This window comes from Vidua macroura, chromosome 1 (assembly GCF_024509145.1).
Source record: "Vidua macroura isolate BioBank_ID:100142 chromosome 1, ASM2450914v1, whole genome shotgun sequence".
NCBI lineage: Eukaryota > Metazoa > Chordata > Aves > Passeriformes > Viduidae > Vidua > Vidua macroura.
The window spans coordinates 139,915,945-139,929,443 of record NC_071571.1 but is presented as its reverse complement, the minus strand read 5'-3'; positions in this window follow the sequence as shown (position 1 = coordinate 139,929,443).

The window sequence follows — 13,499 nt, the reverse complement described above, 5'->3', positions numbered from 1 at the left end:
CGTAACTGATGTCGTGCTGTTGCCAGAAAGGCACCTTCAAACCTGGAAAATGGACAGTAGCTCTCCTCTCATCATCACTTCTGAACCTTGACAAGGAGTGTCTTGTCCTGATTTAGATGTCACACATCCAGAGATAAAGACCTTTGGCTTGATGTCAAGAAAAGCAGCACTTTGAAAATATTTTCAGTAGAGCATGACTGAAATAGAATAAGTTTGACTTAGATTAGCAGACTGGTAGAAAGGCAGAAGTAAGGTGATACTGCAGAGGGTGTGCAGAGAACAAGGACAAGCAGCAGATTGGACAATTTGCAGCAAAAGAGAAAGCTGAGCAAGAAACTGTCTAGTTAGAGAAATAGTTATTCAATGGAACAAGTAACCAAGGGCACAAACGTTCCATCACCAAAAGTTTTGAGAAGTGTTTAAAACAGGTATTTATTTCTCCTTCAAAATGCACTCTACAAGGGGAGCCATGACCTCCTAGCTCTTAAGTAGACTCTCATTAGTAAGAGGAGTCCCAAGCAAGATGGCAGAGAAGATTGCAAGAGATCTTACCCAAAGTTACAAAGATGGACTCCTGAGATACGAAGGATACATGTTTAATTATCCATGATAAGATTCAATTCTCCCTGTTGGGAGACTGTTTAATTACCACATGATACCTATAAGCTGGCAGAAAATATTTCTTACAGATCTCACTTCCAGTAAAGTAATTAAATATGCACTAGCACAAGAGCTGAAGTCCAAAACAGGAGTATCAGGAGTAAGATGGAGGCTATCTTGCTTTCTATGAAAAGGACAGCTGCTCAATCAGAGGTGAAATCATGTTTCTCTTTGTGTTGAGTGTGTTGGGGGCTGCTCTATGCAAGTTCTGCCAGTGACCCAGGAGCATTGCACCACTGTTGCATGGACACTCACAGAACACTTGTTGAAACTAAATAGATTTGAGGGGTTGTTTCCATGGGGTAATACTCCAATCCCTCAAACAGCATGGTTGGTTACTGTCCAGATGGTGATGGGAGTCTCTGTTGTGAAGGTCCTTTTAACAGCATCTTCAGCTGGACCTGGTGAGGCTCCTCAAACTTCTGCTCATGTTTTATGATCCATCTGGGCATTGGTCCTGCATGACCACTCCAGCACATGTATGGTCTGTTTCTACTGATAGTATTAAATTATGCACAAAATATGTATCTTAACTTTGTACCAAATGCTGAGCTATATGCCCATTTCTGCATCTGCACAGCTTCCACTATTTACAAGTATCTTACCTGTGCACAGTCTGGTCAGTTCTGTACCAGAAACTGCCTGGGTGAGTCATTTGGATGGCTGGGTTCCTGGCCAGGTTAATCAACACATCTAACACATAAATATTGCCTGTCAGTCCATCCAGGCACAGCAGAAGCTGCCCAGGGAATTTCCAGGCCAGTCTGACACTTCTGGATGCCTCCTGCAGCAGTTGCCCAACAGCTCTGCTATGCAGGGGCTGGAGTTCAGGAAATGCCTTCCTTACAAGGCAGTGTCTTGTCTTGGAAGAATCCCTTGTTTCATGCATGCAGCAGCTGGCTGAGAGCTCTGGAACCAGGAACCAAGGGTGAAGTGTTGCACAATCAGGCCAATCCCCGATCCCCAGCTACACCACATTTACAGCTGTAGGAAAACTTCAATTTCAAACTTAGGTGTTGTGTTTGATTGAAGTTCCATGGCTTTTACCCCACATATACTCACAGGACAAAGGGTACAGCTAAGTTTTGGTGGAGCCCTGGGTATGCTGAGCATCTTCTACACCAATTATCACCTTAATTCCCAGGCAGTGCTTTTACTCTTTCCCAGAAAGAACACATTCCCTATGCTTTCATTACTTGTCATGGTAAAACTGAAGCTCTTCGTTAAAATCTTCACTTGATGGACAAATGTAGAAGCACATAAACCTGATAAGACAGCAAATTAATAATGGCTTGACTGCATCAGGAAGTAATAGAAACATTTAGTTTAAATTACTGTTTCAGGGTTGGTAGATGAGACCTTTCATCTCCTTTATGCAAACCAAACGTCCCGACCCAACAACAATGTCTGTTGTCTCCTTTATGCAAACCAAATGTCCCGACCCAACAATGATGTCTGTCAGCAGCAAGCACAAAGCCTTACTTGTATTTAATCCTTGTAAACACTTCTCAGAATGTAGACTTTAATACATCCTTGAAGGTTCTTTCCCCATGACTTTTCCTACGTATGTAGAGTAGGTAGGACAATGATGGCACTAAATTCACTAAATTCAGTTCAAAACATTGCAACTCCTACTTCACAACTCCACCAGCCATGTGAGAGCTTTGATACTTTTCTTAGTATTATCTGCGCAATTAAGTTAAATTAATTTAATTACCTGCAAATGAAATGGTTTCACATCATGACTGGTAGTTTCAAAATAAATGGCCACACTGTAGTTTGAAGATATGGATGGGAAAAAGATTAGAGGAAAGCTATTTCAAGGTGGGGGAGAGAAGAAATTTGCCATTATGTGAGAGAATAAAGAAATGTCTACTCCGAGAAGGTAAATAAAGGTTTTTGGTTCTGAAACATATTCTCCAGTTCTTGGCTAGACACAGAGTGGAAGCTTTGAAAGAAGGAAGGAGATCCACACTGAGAAAAATTCAGAGAATCAAAGGTCAAGTGCTTGGCTTTGTACATAAAATAAGATAGCTAATTTCTTCATTTTTTTCCTAGTTAGACAGCAAGCTAAGTAGTGGAATAATTAATTAATAATTAATTAATTAATTAATTAATTTTTCATTTACAAACCGGAATACAATCCCCTCTACTACAGTGTAAATGTATTGATACTTTGAGGCCAGATATATAATCATAAATCATAGAATCATTTGAGTTGGAAGAAACCTTGACTATGATTTAGTTCCAACCCCTTGCCATGGGCACTGCCATGGGCATATTCCACTAGACCAGGTTACTCAGAGCCACATCCAACCTTGAACACTGCCAGGGATGGAGCACAACGTCTCTGGACAACCTGTGTCAGTGTCTCACAACCTCACAGTACAGAATTTTTTCCTGATATCTAATCTAAACCTGCTTCTTTCTGTTTGAAGCTGTTTCCCTTGTCCTGTCACTACGTGTCTCCTGTTGGTACTGGGAGGTGCTATAAGGTCTTCCCGGAGCATTCTCTTCTCCAGGCTGAGCAATCCCAACTCTCACAGCCTGTCTCCACAGAAGAGGTGCTCCATCCCTCTGATCATCTTCATAGTCCTCATCTGTACTCACTCCAACAGGTCCATGTCCTTCTCCTTCAGGGCCCTGGAGCTGGATGTAGCACTGCAGGTGGGGTCTCAGAAGAGCAGAGTAGAGAGGAGAATCCCTTGCCCTGCTGGTCACATAATATCTTCAGAAACATCAGTGACAGCTCTTCAGAAGAGCCAATTCCTAAAGGAGTTCATTTCAAAGTCATCCACTGGGAAGTCCAGTGAACACAAGGCTGCATGGCTAAGAATTTTTGAACTGAAATATACTGGGATACCTCATGGGGATGAAATTCTGAGGATTTGAGTTTCTGTAGCTGTAAAAGCCAAAAAATGTCACTGGTCTTCTCAGGAAAACATTTGAGATAAAAGCAACCTGTTAGCATTGTAGGAGAAAAACCAATTTGGAATCAGGAAATTGCCATAGTTCAGTGGATACTCCAGCCATATAAATATCCACTGGCTGCTGGAAAGCTGCTTTTAAATAAATGGAAATAACACATTTTTGCAGTATTTTAAGGGAAAAAGAATCTCCTTTTTACCAAACAGACTTTTTATATGAGCCATGGGGATTTCTACAGCTTTCAGCATCACACCATCTGAATTAAGGATTATATTTATAATCATAAATACAAAGAAACCCACAAATGCCACTCTTCATATGCTTCATACTCAGGACTTCACAGATGCAAGCAGAAGAGAGCTCCAAAGCCCACTGGAAAAGACTATACTCATTCCAGCTATTTCAGTGGCCTTCAAATCAAACCACAGGGGCACAGGCTGCTTCAGTCAAATCATTCCTCTTTTGTTAAACCACTGTTTGATCCTCACATTGACAGTGCTTTATGCCTCACATGACGCTATAAATAAAAAAATCTCTGTGTGTAGTCTTATTGTTGCACTATGTGACAGATAGATGCTGCTGGTTCCAATAAGGGTGGGCAGAAAAAGGGTTAATGGCCTGCAGGAAAGCCCCTGAAGGTGCCTCCAGCCACACAGGCATCTGCCTTTCAACCCATCAGGGGTAGTCACAGCAGCAGGACTGGGTACTATAGGGACAGAGACTGAAATATTAGACCTTTTAAAGCCATATTCATTAGCAGACACTTCTGTCAATTTTCAGAGTATTTGGGATGCCAGCTGGAAAAATACACCTAATTTTCTGCACACGAAAAGACACTAGATTTTTTTAAGTGCAAACATACCAGTGTTGTAGCTTACATAGCAGGAGAAAGTCATGTTGTTTTCCACAGCTAGTAAAGGGGTAATAAATACCCCACAAATAGCAACCAAATTTCCAGATTTAAGGAGGAATTTGACCACTTCATGCATGAAGGATACATGCATGCAATCCACACACTCATGGTTGGGTGTCTAAATCAGCCTGAATTATTGCAAATGATTTCTAGTAGGAAGGTACCCAAATGCAGTGTATTGAACTGCATTATTTATTTGAACTGAAGTATGCTGGGTACCTGTTCCATCTCCTGAAGCTCCCACCTGCTTGCACTTGTGAGCTGTATCAACACCACTCTGTCACTTGATTAGTTGTATTTAGTCAGGGGGTGTTTTCATTTGTGCCTTATTTTCTCATTGTAGACCAAATTTTACTGTTATTAACAGAATGCTACTCTCTTGACATCAGTGCAGTAACTCCAGTGCAAGAGGAAACAGGCTGTGTTTACACTCACTTTGCTGCTGATTATTTAGGCCTCATAAGGGAAATTGGGAAAAGACCAGGCAGTCTATCAGCTATTTACATACAGACTATTTCACACTTCATATGCCTTTTCTCTGCTGTTAGAACTGTGTTGCTCAAAAAGGCTTGTCAAATTCCACTGACTTTTGCAGCTTGTGCTCAGGCTGCCTGTGTTAGTTCACTAAGTATGGATTTCCAATACCTCTTTTACATTTTCATGATTTTTTACAATTATACATCTCTTCTATCATTATCTGGAATAGCCAGGTGCCAATTTTGTTCTGTCCTAATTGCTGCTAATAACTTATTGATGTAAGCAGATGCTTTCTATCTCTTACTGCCTTAGAGGTATTTATATATAGCTCTTTAATGCAGTATCAGGATAAATACTTCTTGGTGAGAACTAAGGTCTGGCACAGCTTTCTTGATTCTATTTCAGTACAGGTTTACTGAGTACCTATCAAGATGGTGGAGGACAAAATACTTAGAATTACAGGTCCATTCCCTAAGTATGTTTTTGTTCATAATGAGTAAGCATGTCGCTACTAAACGTGCTACAAAAATGTTACACAAATAATATACCCTACTCTGTGCCTATGGTGTTCAGAGCTGGGATTCTATGTTACTGGCAGCATTATTAATGGGACAAGCACTTTCATGGCCCCATGTGGCTCCTGTTGCACTGTAAAACTCCACCAACACCACAAAATTTTCCATCAGATCAGATGAGGCAATAAGTGGGCCTGTGATATCTAAAGCCATTCCTATTCAGGTCCCTGATTTGGGATTTCTAGAAGGCTGTTATCTTTCACAGAAGCGAGTTCCTCAGTGGCAGCTCTACAGAAATCGCCAGAGCTTCTCACTACTTGCCCTCGAGTCTTGTTGTTGGTGCAACTATCTCTGTGAGCGCTCCTGACTGCAGGGTGATACCTCAGAAAGCTAAAATCAACCTTGTGGAGGATCCAGCACATCACCACAGAAAATCTCACTTAGGCAATCACAGGAAGAGTGAATACAGAAAGTAAAGCAAGAATCTTAGACACTCAGACTAAGTAATGCTTGGTTGAATACATGTACCAGGGAACTTTTGGATTTTTATTCCAAACCACAGAATAACCTCTGATAATTATCTCAATAAATGCAGAGGTGACAGATCAAATAGAACATAATTTTATGCCCTTAAAAGGAAGAATATATTTTTTAAATGTTTGCAGCATTTTAATACTTAGGAAGGAGCTCTTAAGTTATCTTTCATATTGTTGGTATGGCACTGTCTTGTAAAACTGTTTATAAATAGTTGTTTTTACTGCTAAAGAACAGTGCTAAAAGTAGATATCAAAAAAGTTAAACTCACTGAGTGGTTAAGAGAGAAAATGGGGTTTTGGCATGTACAATTCAAACTTTTGCCAATTTTGCAAACTATTCCGTTTTACATATATTTGTATTAATTTCTGCAATTAAGCACCCCACACGACGTACATTTAATGCAGAATTTTATTTTAGCAAATTTGACTTTCATTTTTAATTTCTGGGTAATTTTTCCTTTTACTTTTGTATTTCATTTAACACAAACTCCTACAAATTAAAACTCTTAAAACTCTTAAGTTTTTTTCTTCAAGTTATATTTAATGTTTTAATGCTGGTTTAAACAAGGACAGTAGTGGCATCTGTCAGAGAGATGCTGCCAATAAAATTCAGTGCACTTTTTCAGCAGAGACTATAAAGAACATCTCTGACTATAATGTCATTCAGAAACATGGTTGTAAAAGAGGCTCATATCTTCCTGTTTACTCTCACCTTGAGATTTATCATGATGGAAGTTAGTGTCATAAGAAAACTCAAGGTTGTTTTCTTCCAAGCACCTCCTGTAAATTGCATTGAGTAGCAGGAGAGAATTGTTTTTAATAGTGTAAGAAACAGGAAGGCTAATTTTGGAAGCATTTCAAATATTCTGCCATTGAATATTGTCCCTTTCTGTCAAGCATGTGGTAGATACTCCTGACTGAAACAGAAGGGCACAATCAAGTTCAGATTATTTTCAATGCAGTGATTGGTGCTTAAACCAATTGTATTAATAAAAGAACAGAACAATTATGAAAAAAACTGTCCTTGTATTTGGCCTACAGCTGCTCACTGATATAAGTCTTCCATAGAAGAGGAACTGCTTAACCTCAAGCAGTGGAAGGTAGAAAGAGAAAGTTGCCCTTTTGTAGTCACCTTTGTCTTAGACACGGCATCCACTGAAACATTTGGAGGGGGACTGGTGCCAGCTGATATTTGTATCGCTTGTTGAGCCCTTGCAAATACATACATACAGTTTCCTCCTTTCAGCATGTTCTGCCTTCCATTTCTGAATTCATCCTTTGTTGCAACAGACATGTCATGGGTTGGTCTTAGTTTGGGATGGAGACACCCAAAATTAGGTGTTTGCAAGTAAATGTCTGCATGTGAACTTGGTGCCCAAATCACTGCTATAGTCAATACCCTTAGGGAAGATTAGAAAGATCCAGCTGCCAACCTGGTGAGAGCTGAATCTCTCTAGTCACTCTTTCTATGTTCCTCAATCTAAGAGTAGTTAGGGTTCTTTTCAGTAAGTAAACATGTGCCATTTCAGATGACTAGGACACCCACACAGCTGGCAGATACAGCCATGACCTGCAGGAGACCCATCTGCTTCTAGAATTGCAGCTGAAGGCCAAATGAGCATCTCAACAAATTCACAAGGGCAGCATGAAAAGCACTAGGCACCTATGTTTAGGCACCTGAATCAAGATCTTACATTTAGGCATCTTAATTTAGATGTCTTGGTCTTGAGCTAAATGCCTGCACTGTAAAGGATTTTTGAATCTGAGTTACCTTTAATCACTAAAGAAGTTTATAAGAATCACGTGTTCCTCAGAGGGAGGTAGGGACTCCTCCTGTAGCACCACATTATGGGGAAGACCTTTATGGATATTAATTTTTTCCAAGTGGAAAGCACTGTTGTTAAGCTTAAGATGCTAAAGAAATCCAATCACAGAACTGGAGAATTAGAGTGGCTATATACAGCTTCATCTGCTCATGCAAAGAGAGGATACTGACTGCTTCTGTTAAACTGGGGATTAGATAAAGTATCAATGTCACAATTATTTTAAACAGTCTTAATACATTTTTTTCAAATTACATGAATCAGTAAGTGGGGAAACAGGTTTTCAGACCACCTTTAGCAGAATACTGTTTGCATAATATTTAACAGCTAGCAACCCACACGTTCTTAGTGAATAAAGGTTTACTGAAGCAAAATGAATAAAAATAGAAAATGTCTATTCAAATTCCAAACAAAAAGAAGCTTCTTTTTTTCCCACAAGAAATGAGAGATAACTAGCGTCTCTGAAAATTAGTTCATTGATTTTGATGACTACATATGATTCAGGTACTTCAGCCTAAATTATTCTATCCTTACTGGTCTCCATAAAATACTACCATGGAAATAGAAAAAAGACATGGCTTGGATTCCTAGAAGTGGCAAGATAGACAATTACTCTGATTAATAAACATTTTGGTGCTACAATTCCATACTGAACCTCTACTGGGTCATGGCTCAGGTGGACAAGGAAATGCACTGGATCTGTTCAATTGTCAAACCATTCTTACTGCTTTAAGTATATCCTCATCTTTACCCTGATTTCTTCTCCTGAGCTCTGTTTTAAATCTTGGTAAGTCCCCAAAGACAGCAAACCCAAGTTTCAGCCTGGCTGTGGATACAGACTTCATTCAGGATCTACCTCAGAGCTGAGAAGTTGCAGTCTATCAGCTCTCCACTGGCATGGTTTGTTGAGGCTGTCTTGCCTCCAGTCAGAAATCAAAATTTTGTCTTCAGCTTTCTTCACCAGAAAAAGAATGAAGAAAACAGCAACTACTTCCTTTACTTAACCCACTGCTTCATTTGTTTCCCAAGAGTAACCATGGCCAGAACGAGGAGGTCAAGGTGACCAGTTCTCCCCCACCAAGAGCATGAAGAACAGCTGAAGGAAAGATACCTTTTCTTCCCAGAAGGTTTTGTGGTAGGAGCATCGAAAACAGTATCTGAGCAGTCATCTCTCTCTGTGTATGAAGGAAACACAAGCATGTTTCTCCTTAATGTATGGTGAGCCAATATATGCCTTTGTGTCTGGCTCTCGGCGGCCACAGGATGGAGGTTCTCTGTCTCGCTGTCCCTGTGGCCGCAGGGCAGACACGCGCGTGGCCGTCCCTGAGTCTGCTGAGACTGTCGTGGGTGGCGGTGATTGCTGCGGCGTAGGTAGCACAGCAGAGGCACAGGGCACGAGGAAACTGAGGCAAAGGAATAAGGGAGAGACACTTCTCTGAGTCTCCAAGAATTTAATCCTGAAGGGGAGAATTCCCGAAGGAGAGGCAGAGCAAGTGACAAATCTGAACCTGAAGGGGCTACTTTTAAAGGGTAGAGGGAACACGGGGAGGACACAACCTCTGACCAATAGCAGGGCATTAGGGGAGGGGTGCAGGGTAAGGGCTCCCCAATAGAAGCCAACACGGGGAGGGAGCAAACCTTACAATCCAATTCTGCTTCGAGGAAGGGATGAAAGACAGGGAACACTCCAGAACCAAAGGAGTGTGCTGTCTTTGACAGACAGGGGTAAGACAGGGGAACAAGGGAGGTATACAGGTGGATTGACATGTGGATTGACAACATTTTGGCAGGGAAAACTGTGGTAAACAATGCAGGACTGAACCATTAGGGAAGCCAAATGGGGTACAGAGACTGAACCATTACAAACTTCTAACAAGGAATATTAAAACCTACTACAGAAGAACCAACTGTAAAATAACAGACTACCACATGCATTCATGCAATGTGTGTTGAAAGCACTCTGGGTTTGGTGAGTAGAAAATCTCCAGTAGGAGTCATGGTTGCTCCATGAAACAGGAAAAGCAAGGTCACACAAAGCTCACTGCCTTCTCTCACATCTCAAGAAGATGGAAAGTAGCCAAACAGATGAGAAATGGTGTGTGGGAGTGTGCAGCACATTTTCAGACAATCTTCGCAGGTCTCTCGGCCATGGCATGACTGACGTGAGCTTCACGCACCCACACTGTGGAGCTCTTTTTTTGTCTGAGGATCACTGTCCACCTTCCACCGTACCTATTGATGGGGACCTGGTGAACCTGCTTCATGGTCCTGCTTAGATCTGATCCTTTCAATAACAAGGATCTGAAACTTCAGATATTTTCAGAGGCCCAAGGAACAGACGGGCTTGGTGCGGTTTTGATATCAGACCTTAGGAAGAGAGCTACTTCTGGTACATGAGGGGGTGGTGAGACATTTTAAGTAAGTAGTCAGATGTATTCCTGTCTTCTTGAACGTGCACAATGACATTAGAAGAAAGAGTGTTAGGAGTGTGCTTGAAAAGGGAAGACAAGTTTTTTAAAACTCTCATAGAAAACAGTCCATAAGGAATTCTGAAAGTTAAAAAGAATTGAGGGAAACTGTAGGAGAGATTTGTGACCTGAAGAGAGAAAACGAAAGGAGGTGAACTTACTTAGCTTTTGAAAGCCAAAGACTATTGCAGAGTGGTTAAAAGTGTCTGTAAGAGAATGATATCAGATAACAGCATGATTTTAAAAGAAATAGCAGGTCATTCCTTAACAACAATATCAAATGGCTGGAGGCTGGAGTTTGAAAATAAATTGAAGAATTAATTAAACTGCCAGCTAAAATAATTGAAAATAGAGCAATTCCATTTGTTTTCCAGATAAATGACTTTGCAACCAAAAGTTTTCTCCGTGGAAATGTGGATGTTTTCTATTTATTTTCAGTACAAATTTGCTGTTCCATGCCTTTGTGGTTCAGCTTTTACTAGCATGTTGCCCTGCTGGCATGAAGATTACATTTCTCATTATGGCCTGTTGCAAAAAGGTCTCATGATATATATGGCTTCTCAAAAAGAAAGGGAGAGACAAGTATAATGAAGTAGGGAAATTAATCAGATTTGATTATGGTGAGTTTGAGAAAATCACACCTCCTGTGTTTGAAGTTGTTTTCAGAAGCATTCTGAGAATCAATTACACTGATTTCAGGATTCAAAATAATTAAAAGAGGGGGAAACATTTTTAAACAGTTCTACTTAGTACATGCTAGCTGAATAAGCACATGATTAAGTATTTGTTGCTCAGACCCCTCTTAATTGAGGCTTGTTATCTCTTTCTCTTAGTTAGGCTTAGTTAGGCTTAGTTAGGCTTGTTATCTCTTATTCTCTTAGTTTCTTTCATATACATGAAATTCTGGTTGAATATAAATCTATACTCTTGAAAACTAGGCAAGTAGTCGATCTGATTTTCCTTGAATTAAACTGTAAATAATGGAAAACTGCAGAATCTAATTTTTTTTTACATCTACTTATCGATGCCAACTTTTCTGTCAAATATGATTCAGTAAATATAATAAAAGAAGTCTGTATGTCTGATGATATTTCAAAACTTCACACAAAAAGAACATGAGGACAGGTCAGATGAACTTTATGGAACATAGGTCAATTTTCAAATTTAAAAAGAAAAATGAGAAAGAAAGACAATAAAGAAAAGAAAAATCAAAGTTCCGTAGAGAGAAGGGACCAGCAACATGGAAACCTGGTTAGATCTGTCTTTGCTGAAGTTCCTTCCTTTGCACTATTTAGGTGCCTTCTTCAACTTGGTTCCTAGTAATGCTCTAGGTAAAAGTTAGAGATGGCAGAAATTTGCTAAAAGAAGAATTTACTGTCATTCCTCCCATTAATAGATAGGAATGTAATATTCATTAAAAAGATTCCAGACTTCAGTCATCCCCTAATGATCATGCAAATTCTCTCATCAATGCATAATAGAACAAAAGAGATCTGTGCATTAGGAATTACTTCTACCACTTTCCATGGCATTCATTAAAATGTCATATTTCAAACAACATTTTGCAGAAGTTACTTATCAGATTTGCTTATGGGGCACATCAGAAAGAAGAGAAAATGACAGATGTTTCCCTGCAGTTCTACTTTGTTTTTCTTGGCTTGGCTGGACTTCGATGTGCCACAGGTAAAATCCAGCATAAAATATTTATGCTTGGTGTTGAACTTTATTTCTGCAATATAAACAAAGCATCAGGATTTCCTTAGGATGTGGGAAGATTTCATGAATATCCTTGCAGACCCAAGAGGTAGAAACCAGCAAAAAGAAAATCTGTGCTACTTGTGCCCACACTCTCTTGAGCAATAACAGGAAGGTATCTTTAGCTGAGGTGCTGGTTTGTAGTGATTTTTATGTCTTAGGTTGCTTTCCATAATGTTTTTACTCACAGTAGTACAGATCTCTCTCCAAAAAAAAATTTTTACATCTTATGCCCCGTCATCTGCCCATACTTATGGATAGTGGTGAGAAAAAGGTGCAGTAAGTTACACTTCAGAGGTAAATATTGACAGAAAGAATCTCAAGTCAAAGTTAGTCTGGGAAACTGGGCTGCCAGTAGGAGGGAAGGATAAGAAGGATGGACATCCAAAATTTAGTCCAGTTTAGGCTCCTGCTCTGAATTGCTTTCAGGATGCACTTTCCCTTGATTACCTGGGAAGCCCACAGACTAAACCTGTAACATAGGTAAGGTGTATTAAAACTCCTTACATTGACCAAGACTTCTTCTTGCAAGTACATTTCAGCTATTACATGCCTGGGATAACTGTGAGGAAATCATATATGATTGCTGCTTTCGTTCTGCTGGAAAAACCTAAAATTTAATTCACCATGAAATAAGACCATGAGCTTAAATGATAGCTAAAATGTCTGTGAAGCTGCTCAAGCTTTGTGAGAAGTGAAAAATCCATGAAATGCCTGAAGGAGGATAGTAAAACAGTAGTCCCATGATGGTGTGTCCTTCTGGTTAGTGTACCATGCTCAGGGGTTAGGAGAGCATCACTCAGGTCACTTCACACCAGGAACAACCACCCACTTAGGGCTGACCTGATTGCTGTAAGAAGATGTCTAGAGCAGTTCAGTGAACAGCAATAATATTTTTTAGGTGAGAAATGCAATGTAAACCTCTTGACCTTGCTGTGCTTATCCACCTCTGAGGATAGGAATTTCATTTTCTCTTTGTTTGTTACAGCATGAGGGAAAATAACAAGGCAATCCTCACCTGGATTCATCTCAGGTGAGGTTCATTTATCAGGTACCAAGTTGCTCTCAAAACAATTCAACTTCTACATAACAGAAAGTCAGTTAGCATTAGATTTTTTGCTAACTTTCTGTCAATGTATGTGAGCAAAAGAACATTTCAATATCAGGGTTTTTCTTTATCTGATGATGACACTATTTAAAAGGGAGCAGGGTTGAAGCGAGGAATACAAAGTCATGCTTGAGTAACTTTAATCATTAAGAACTTGCTCATTCATAATTGGCTAAAAATCCTCCCATGTTTCAGTTGTTAGTTCAATGGATTAACAGCACAAGGACACTGACCTGCCGTGTCTTTTCAGGAGGAACTTGCTGAGTGGAGATCCAGGAGCATTGAGCTCATTATGCATCCTAGGCAGGGGAGGATC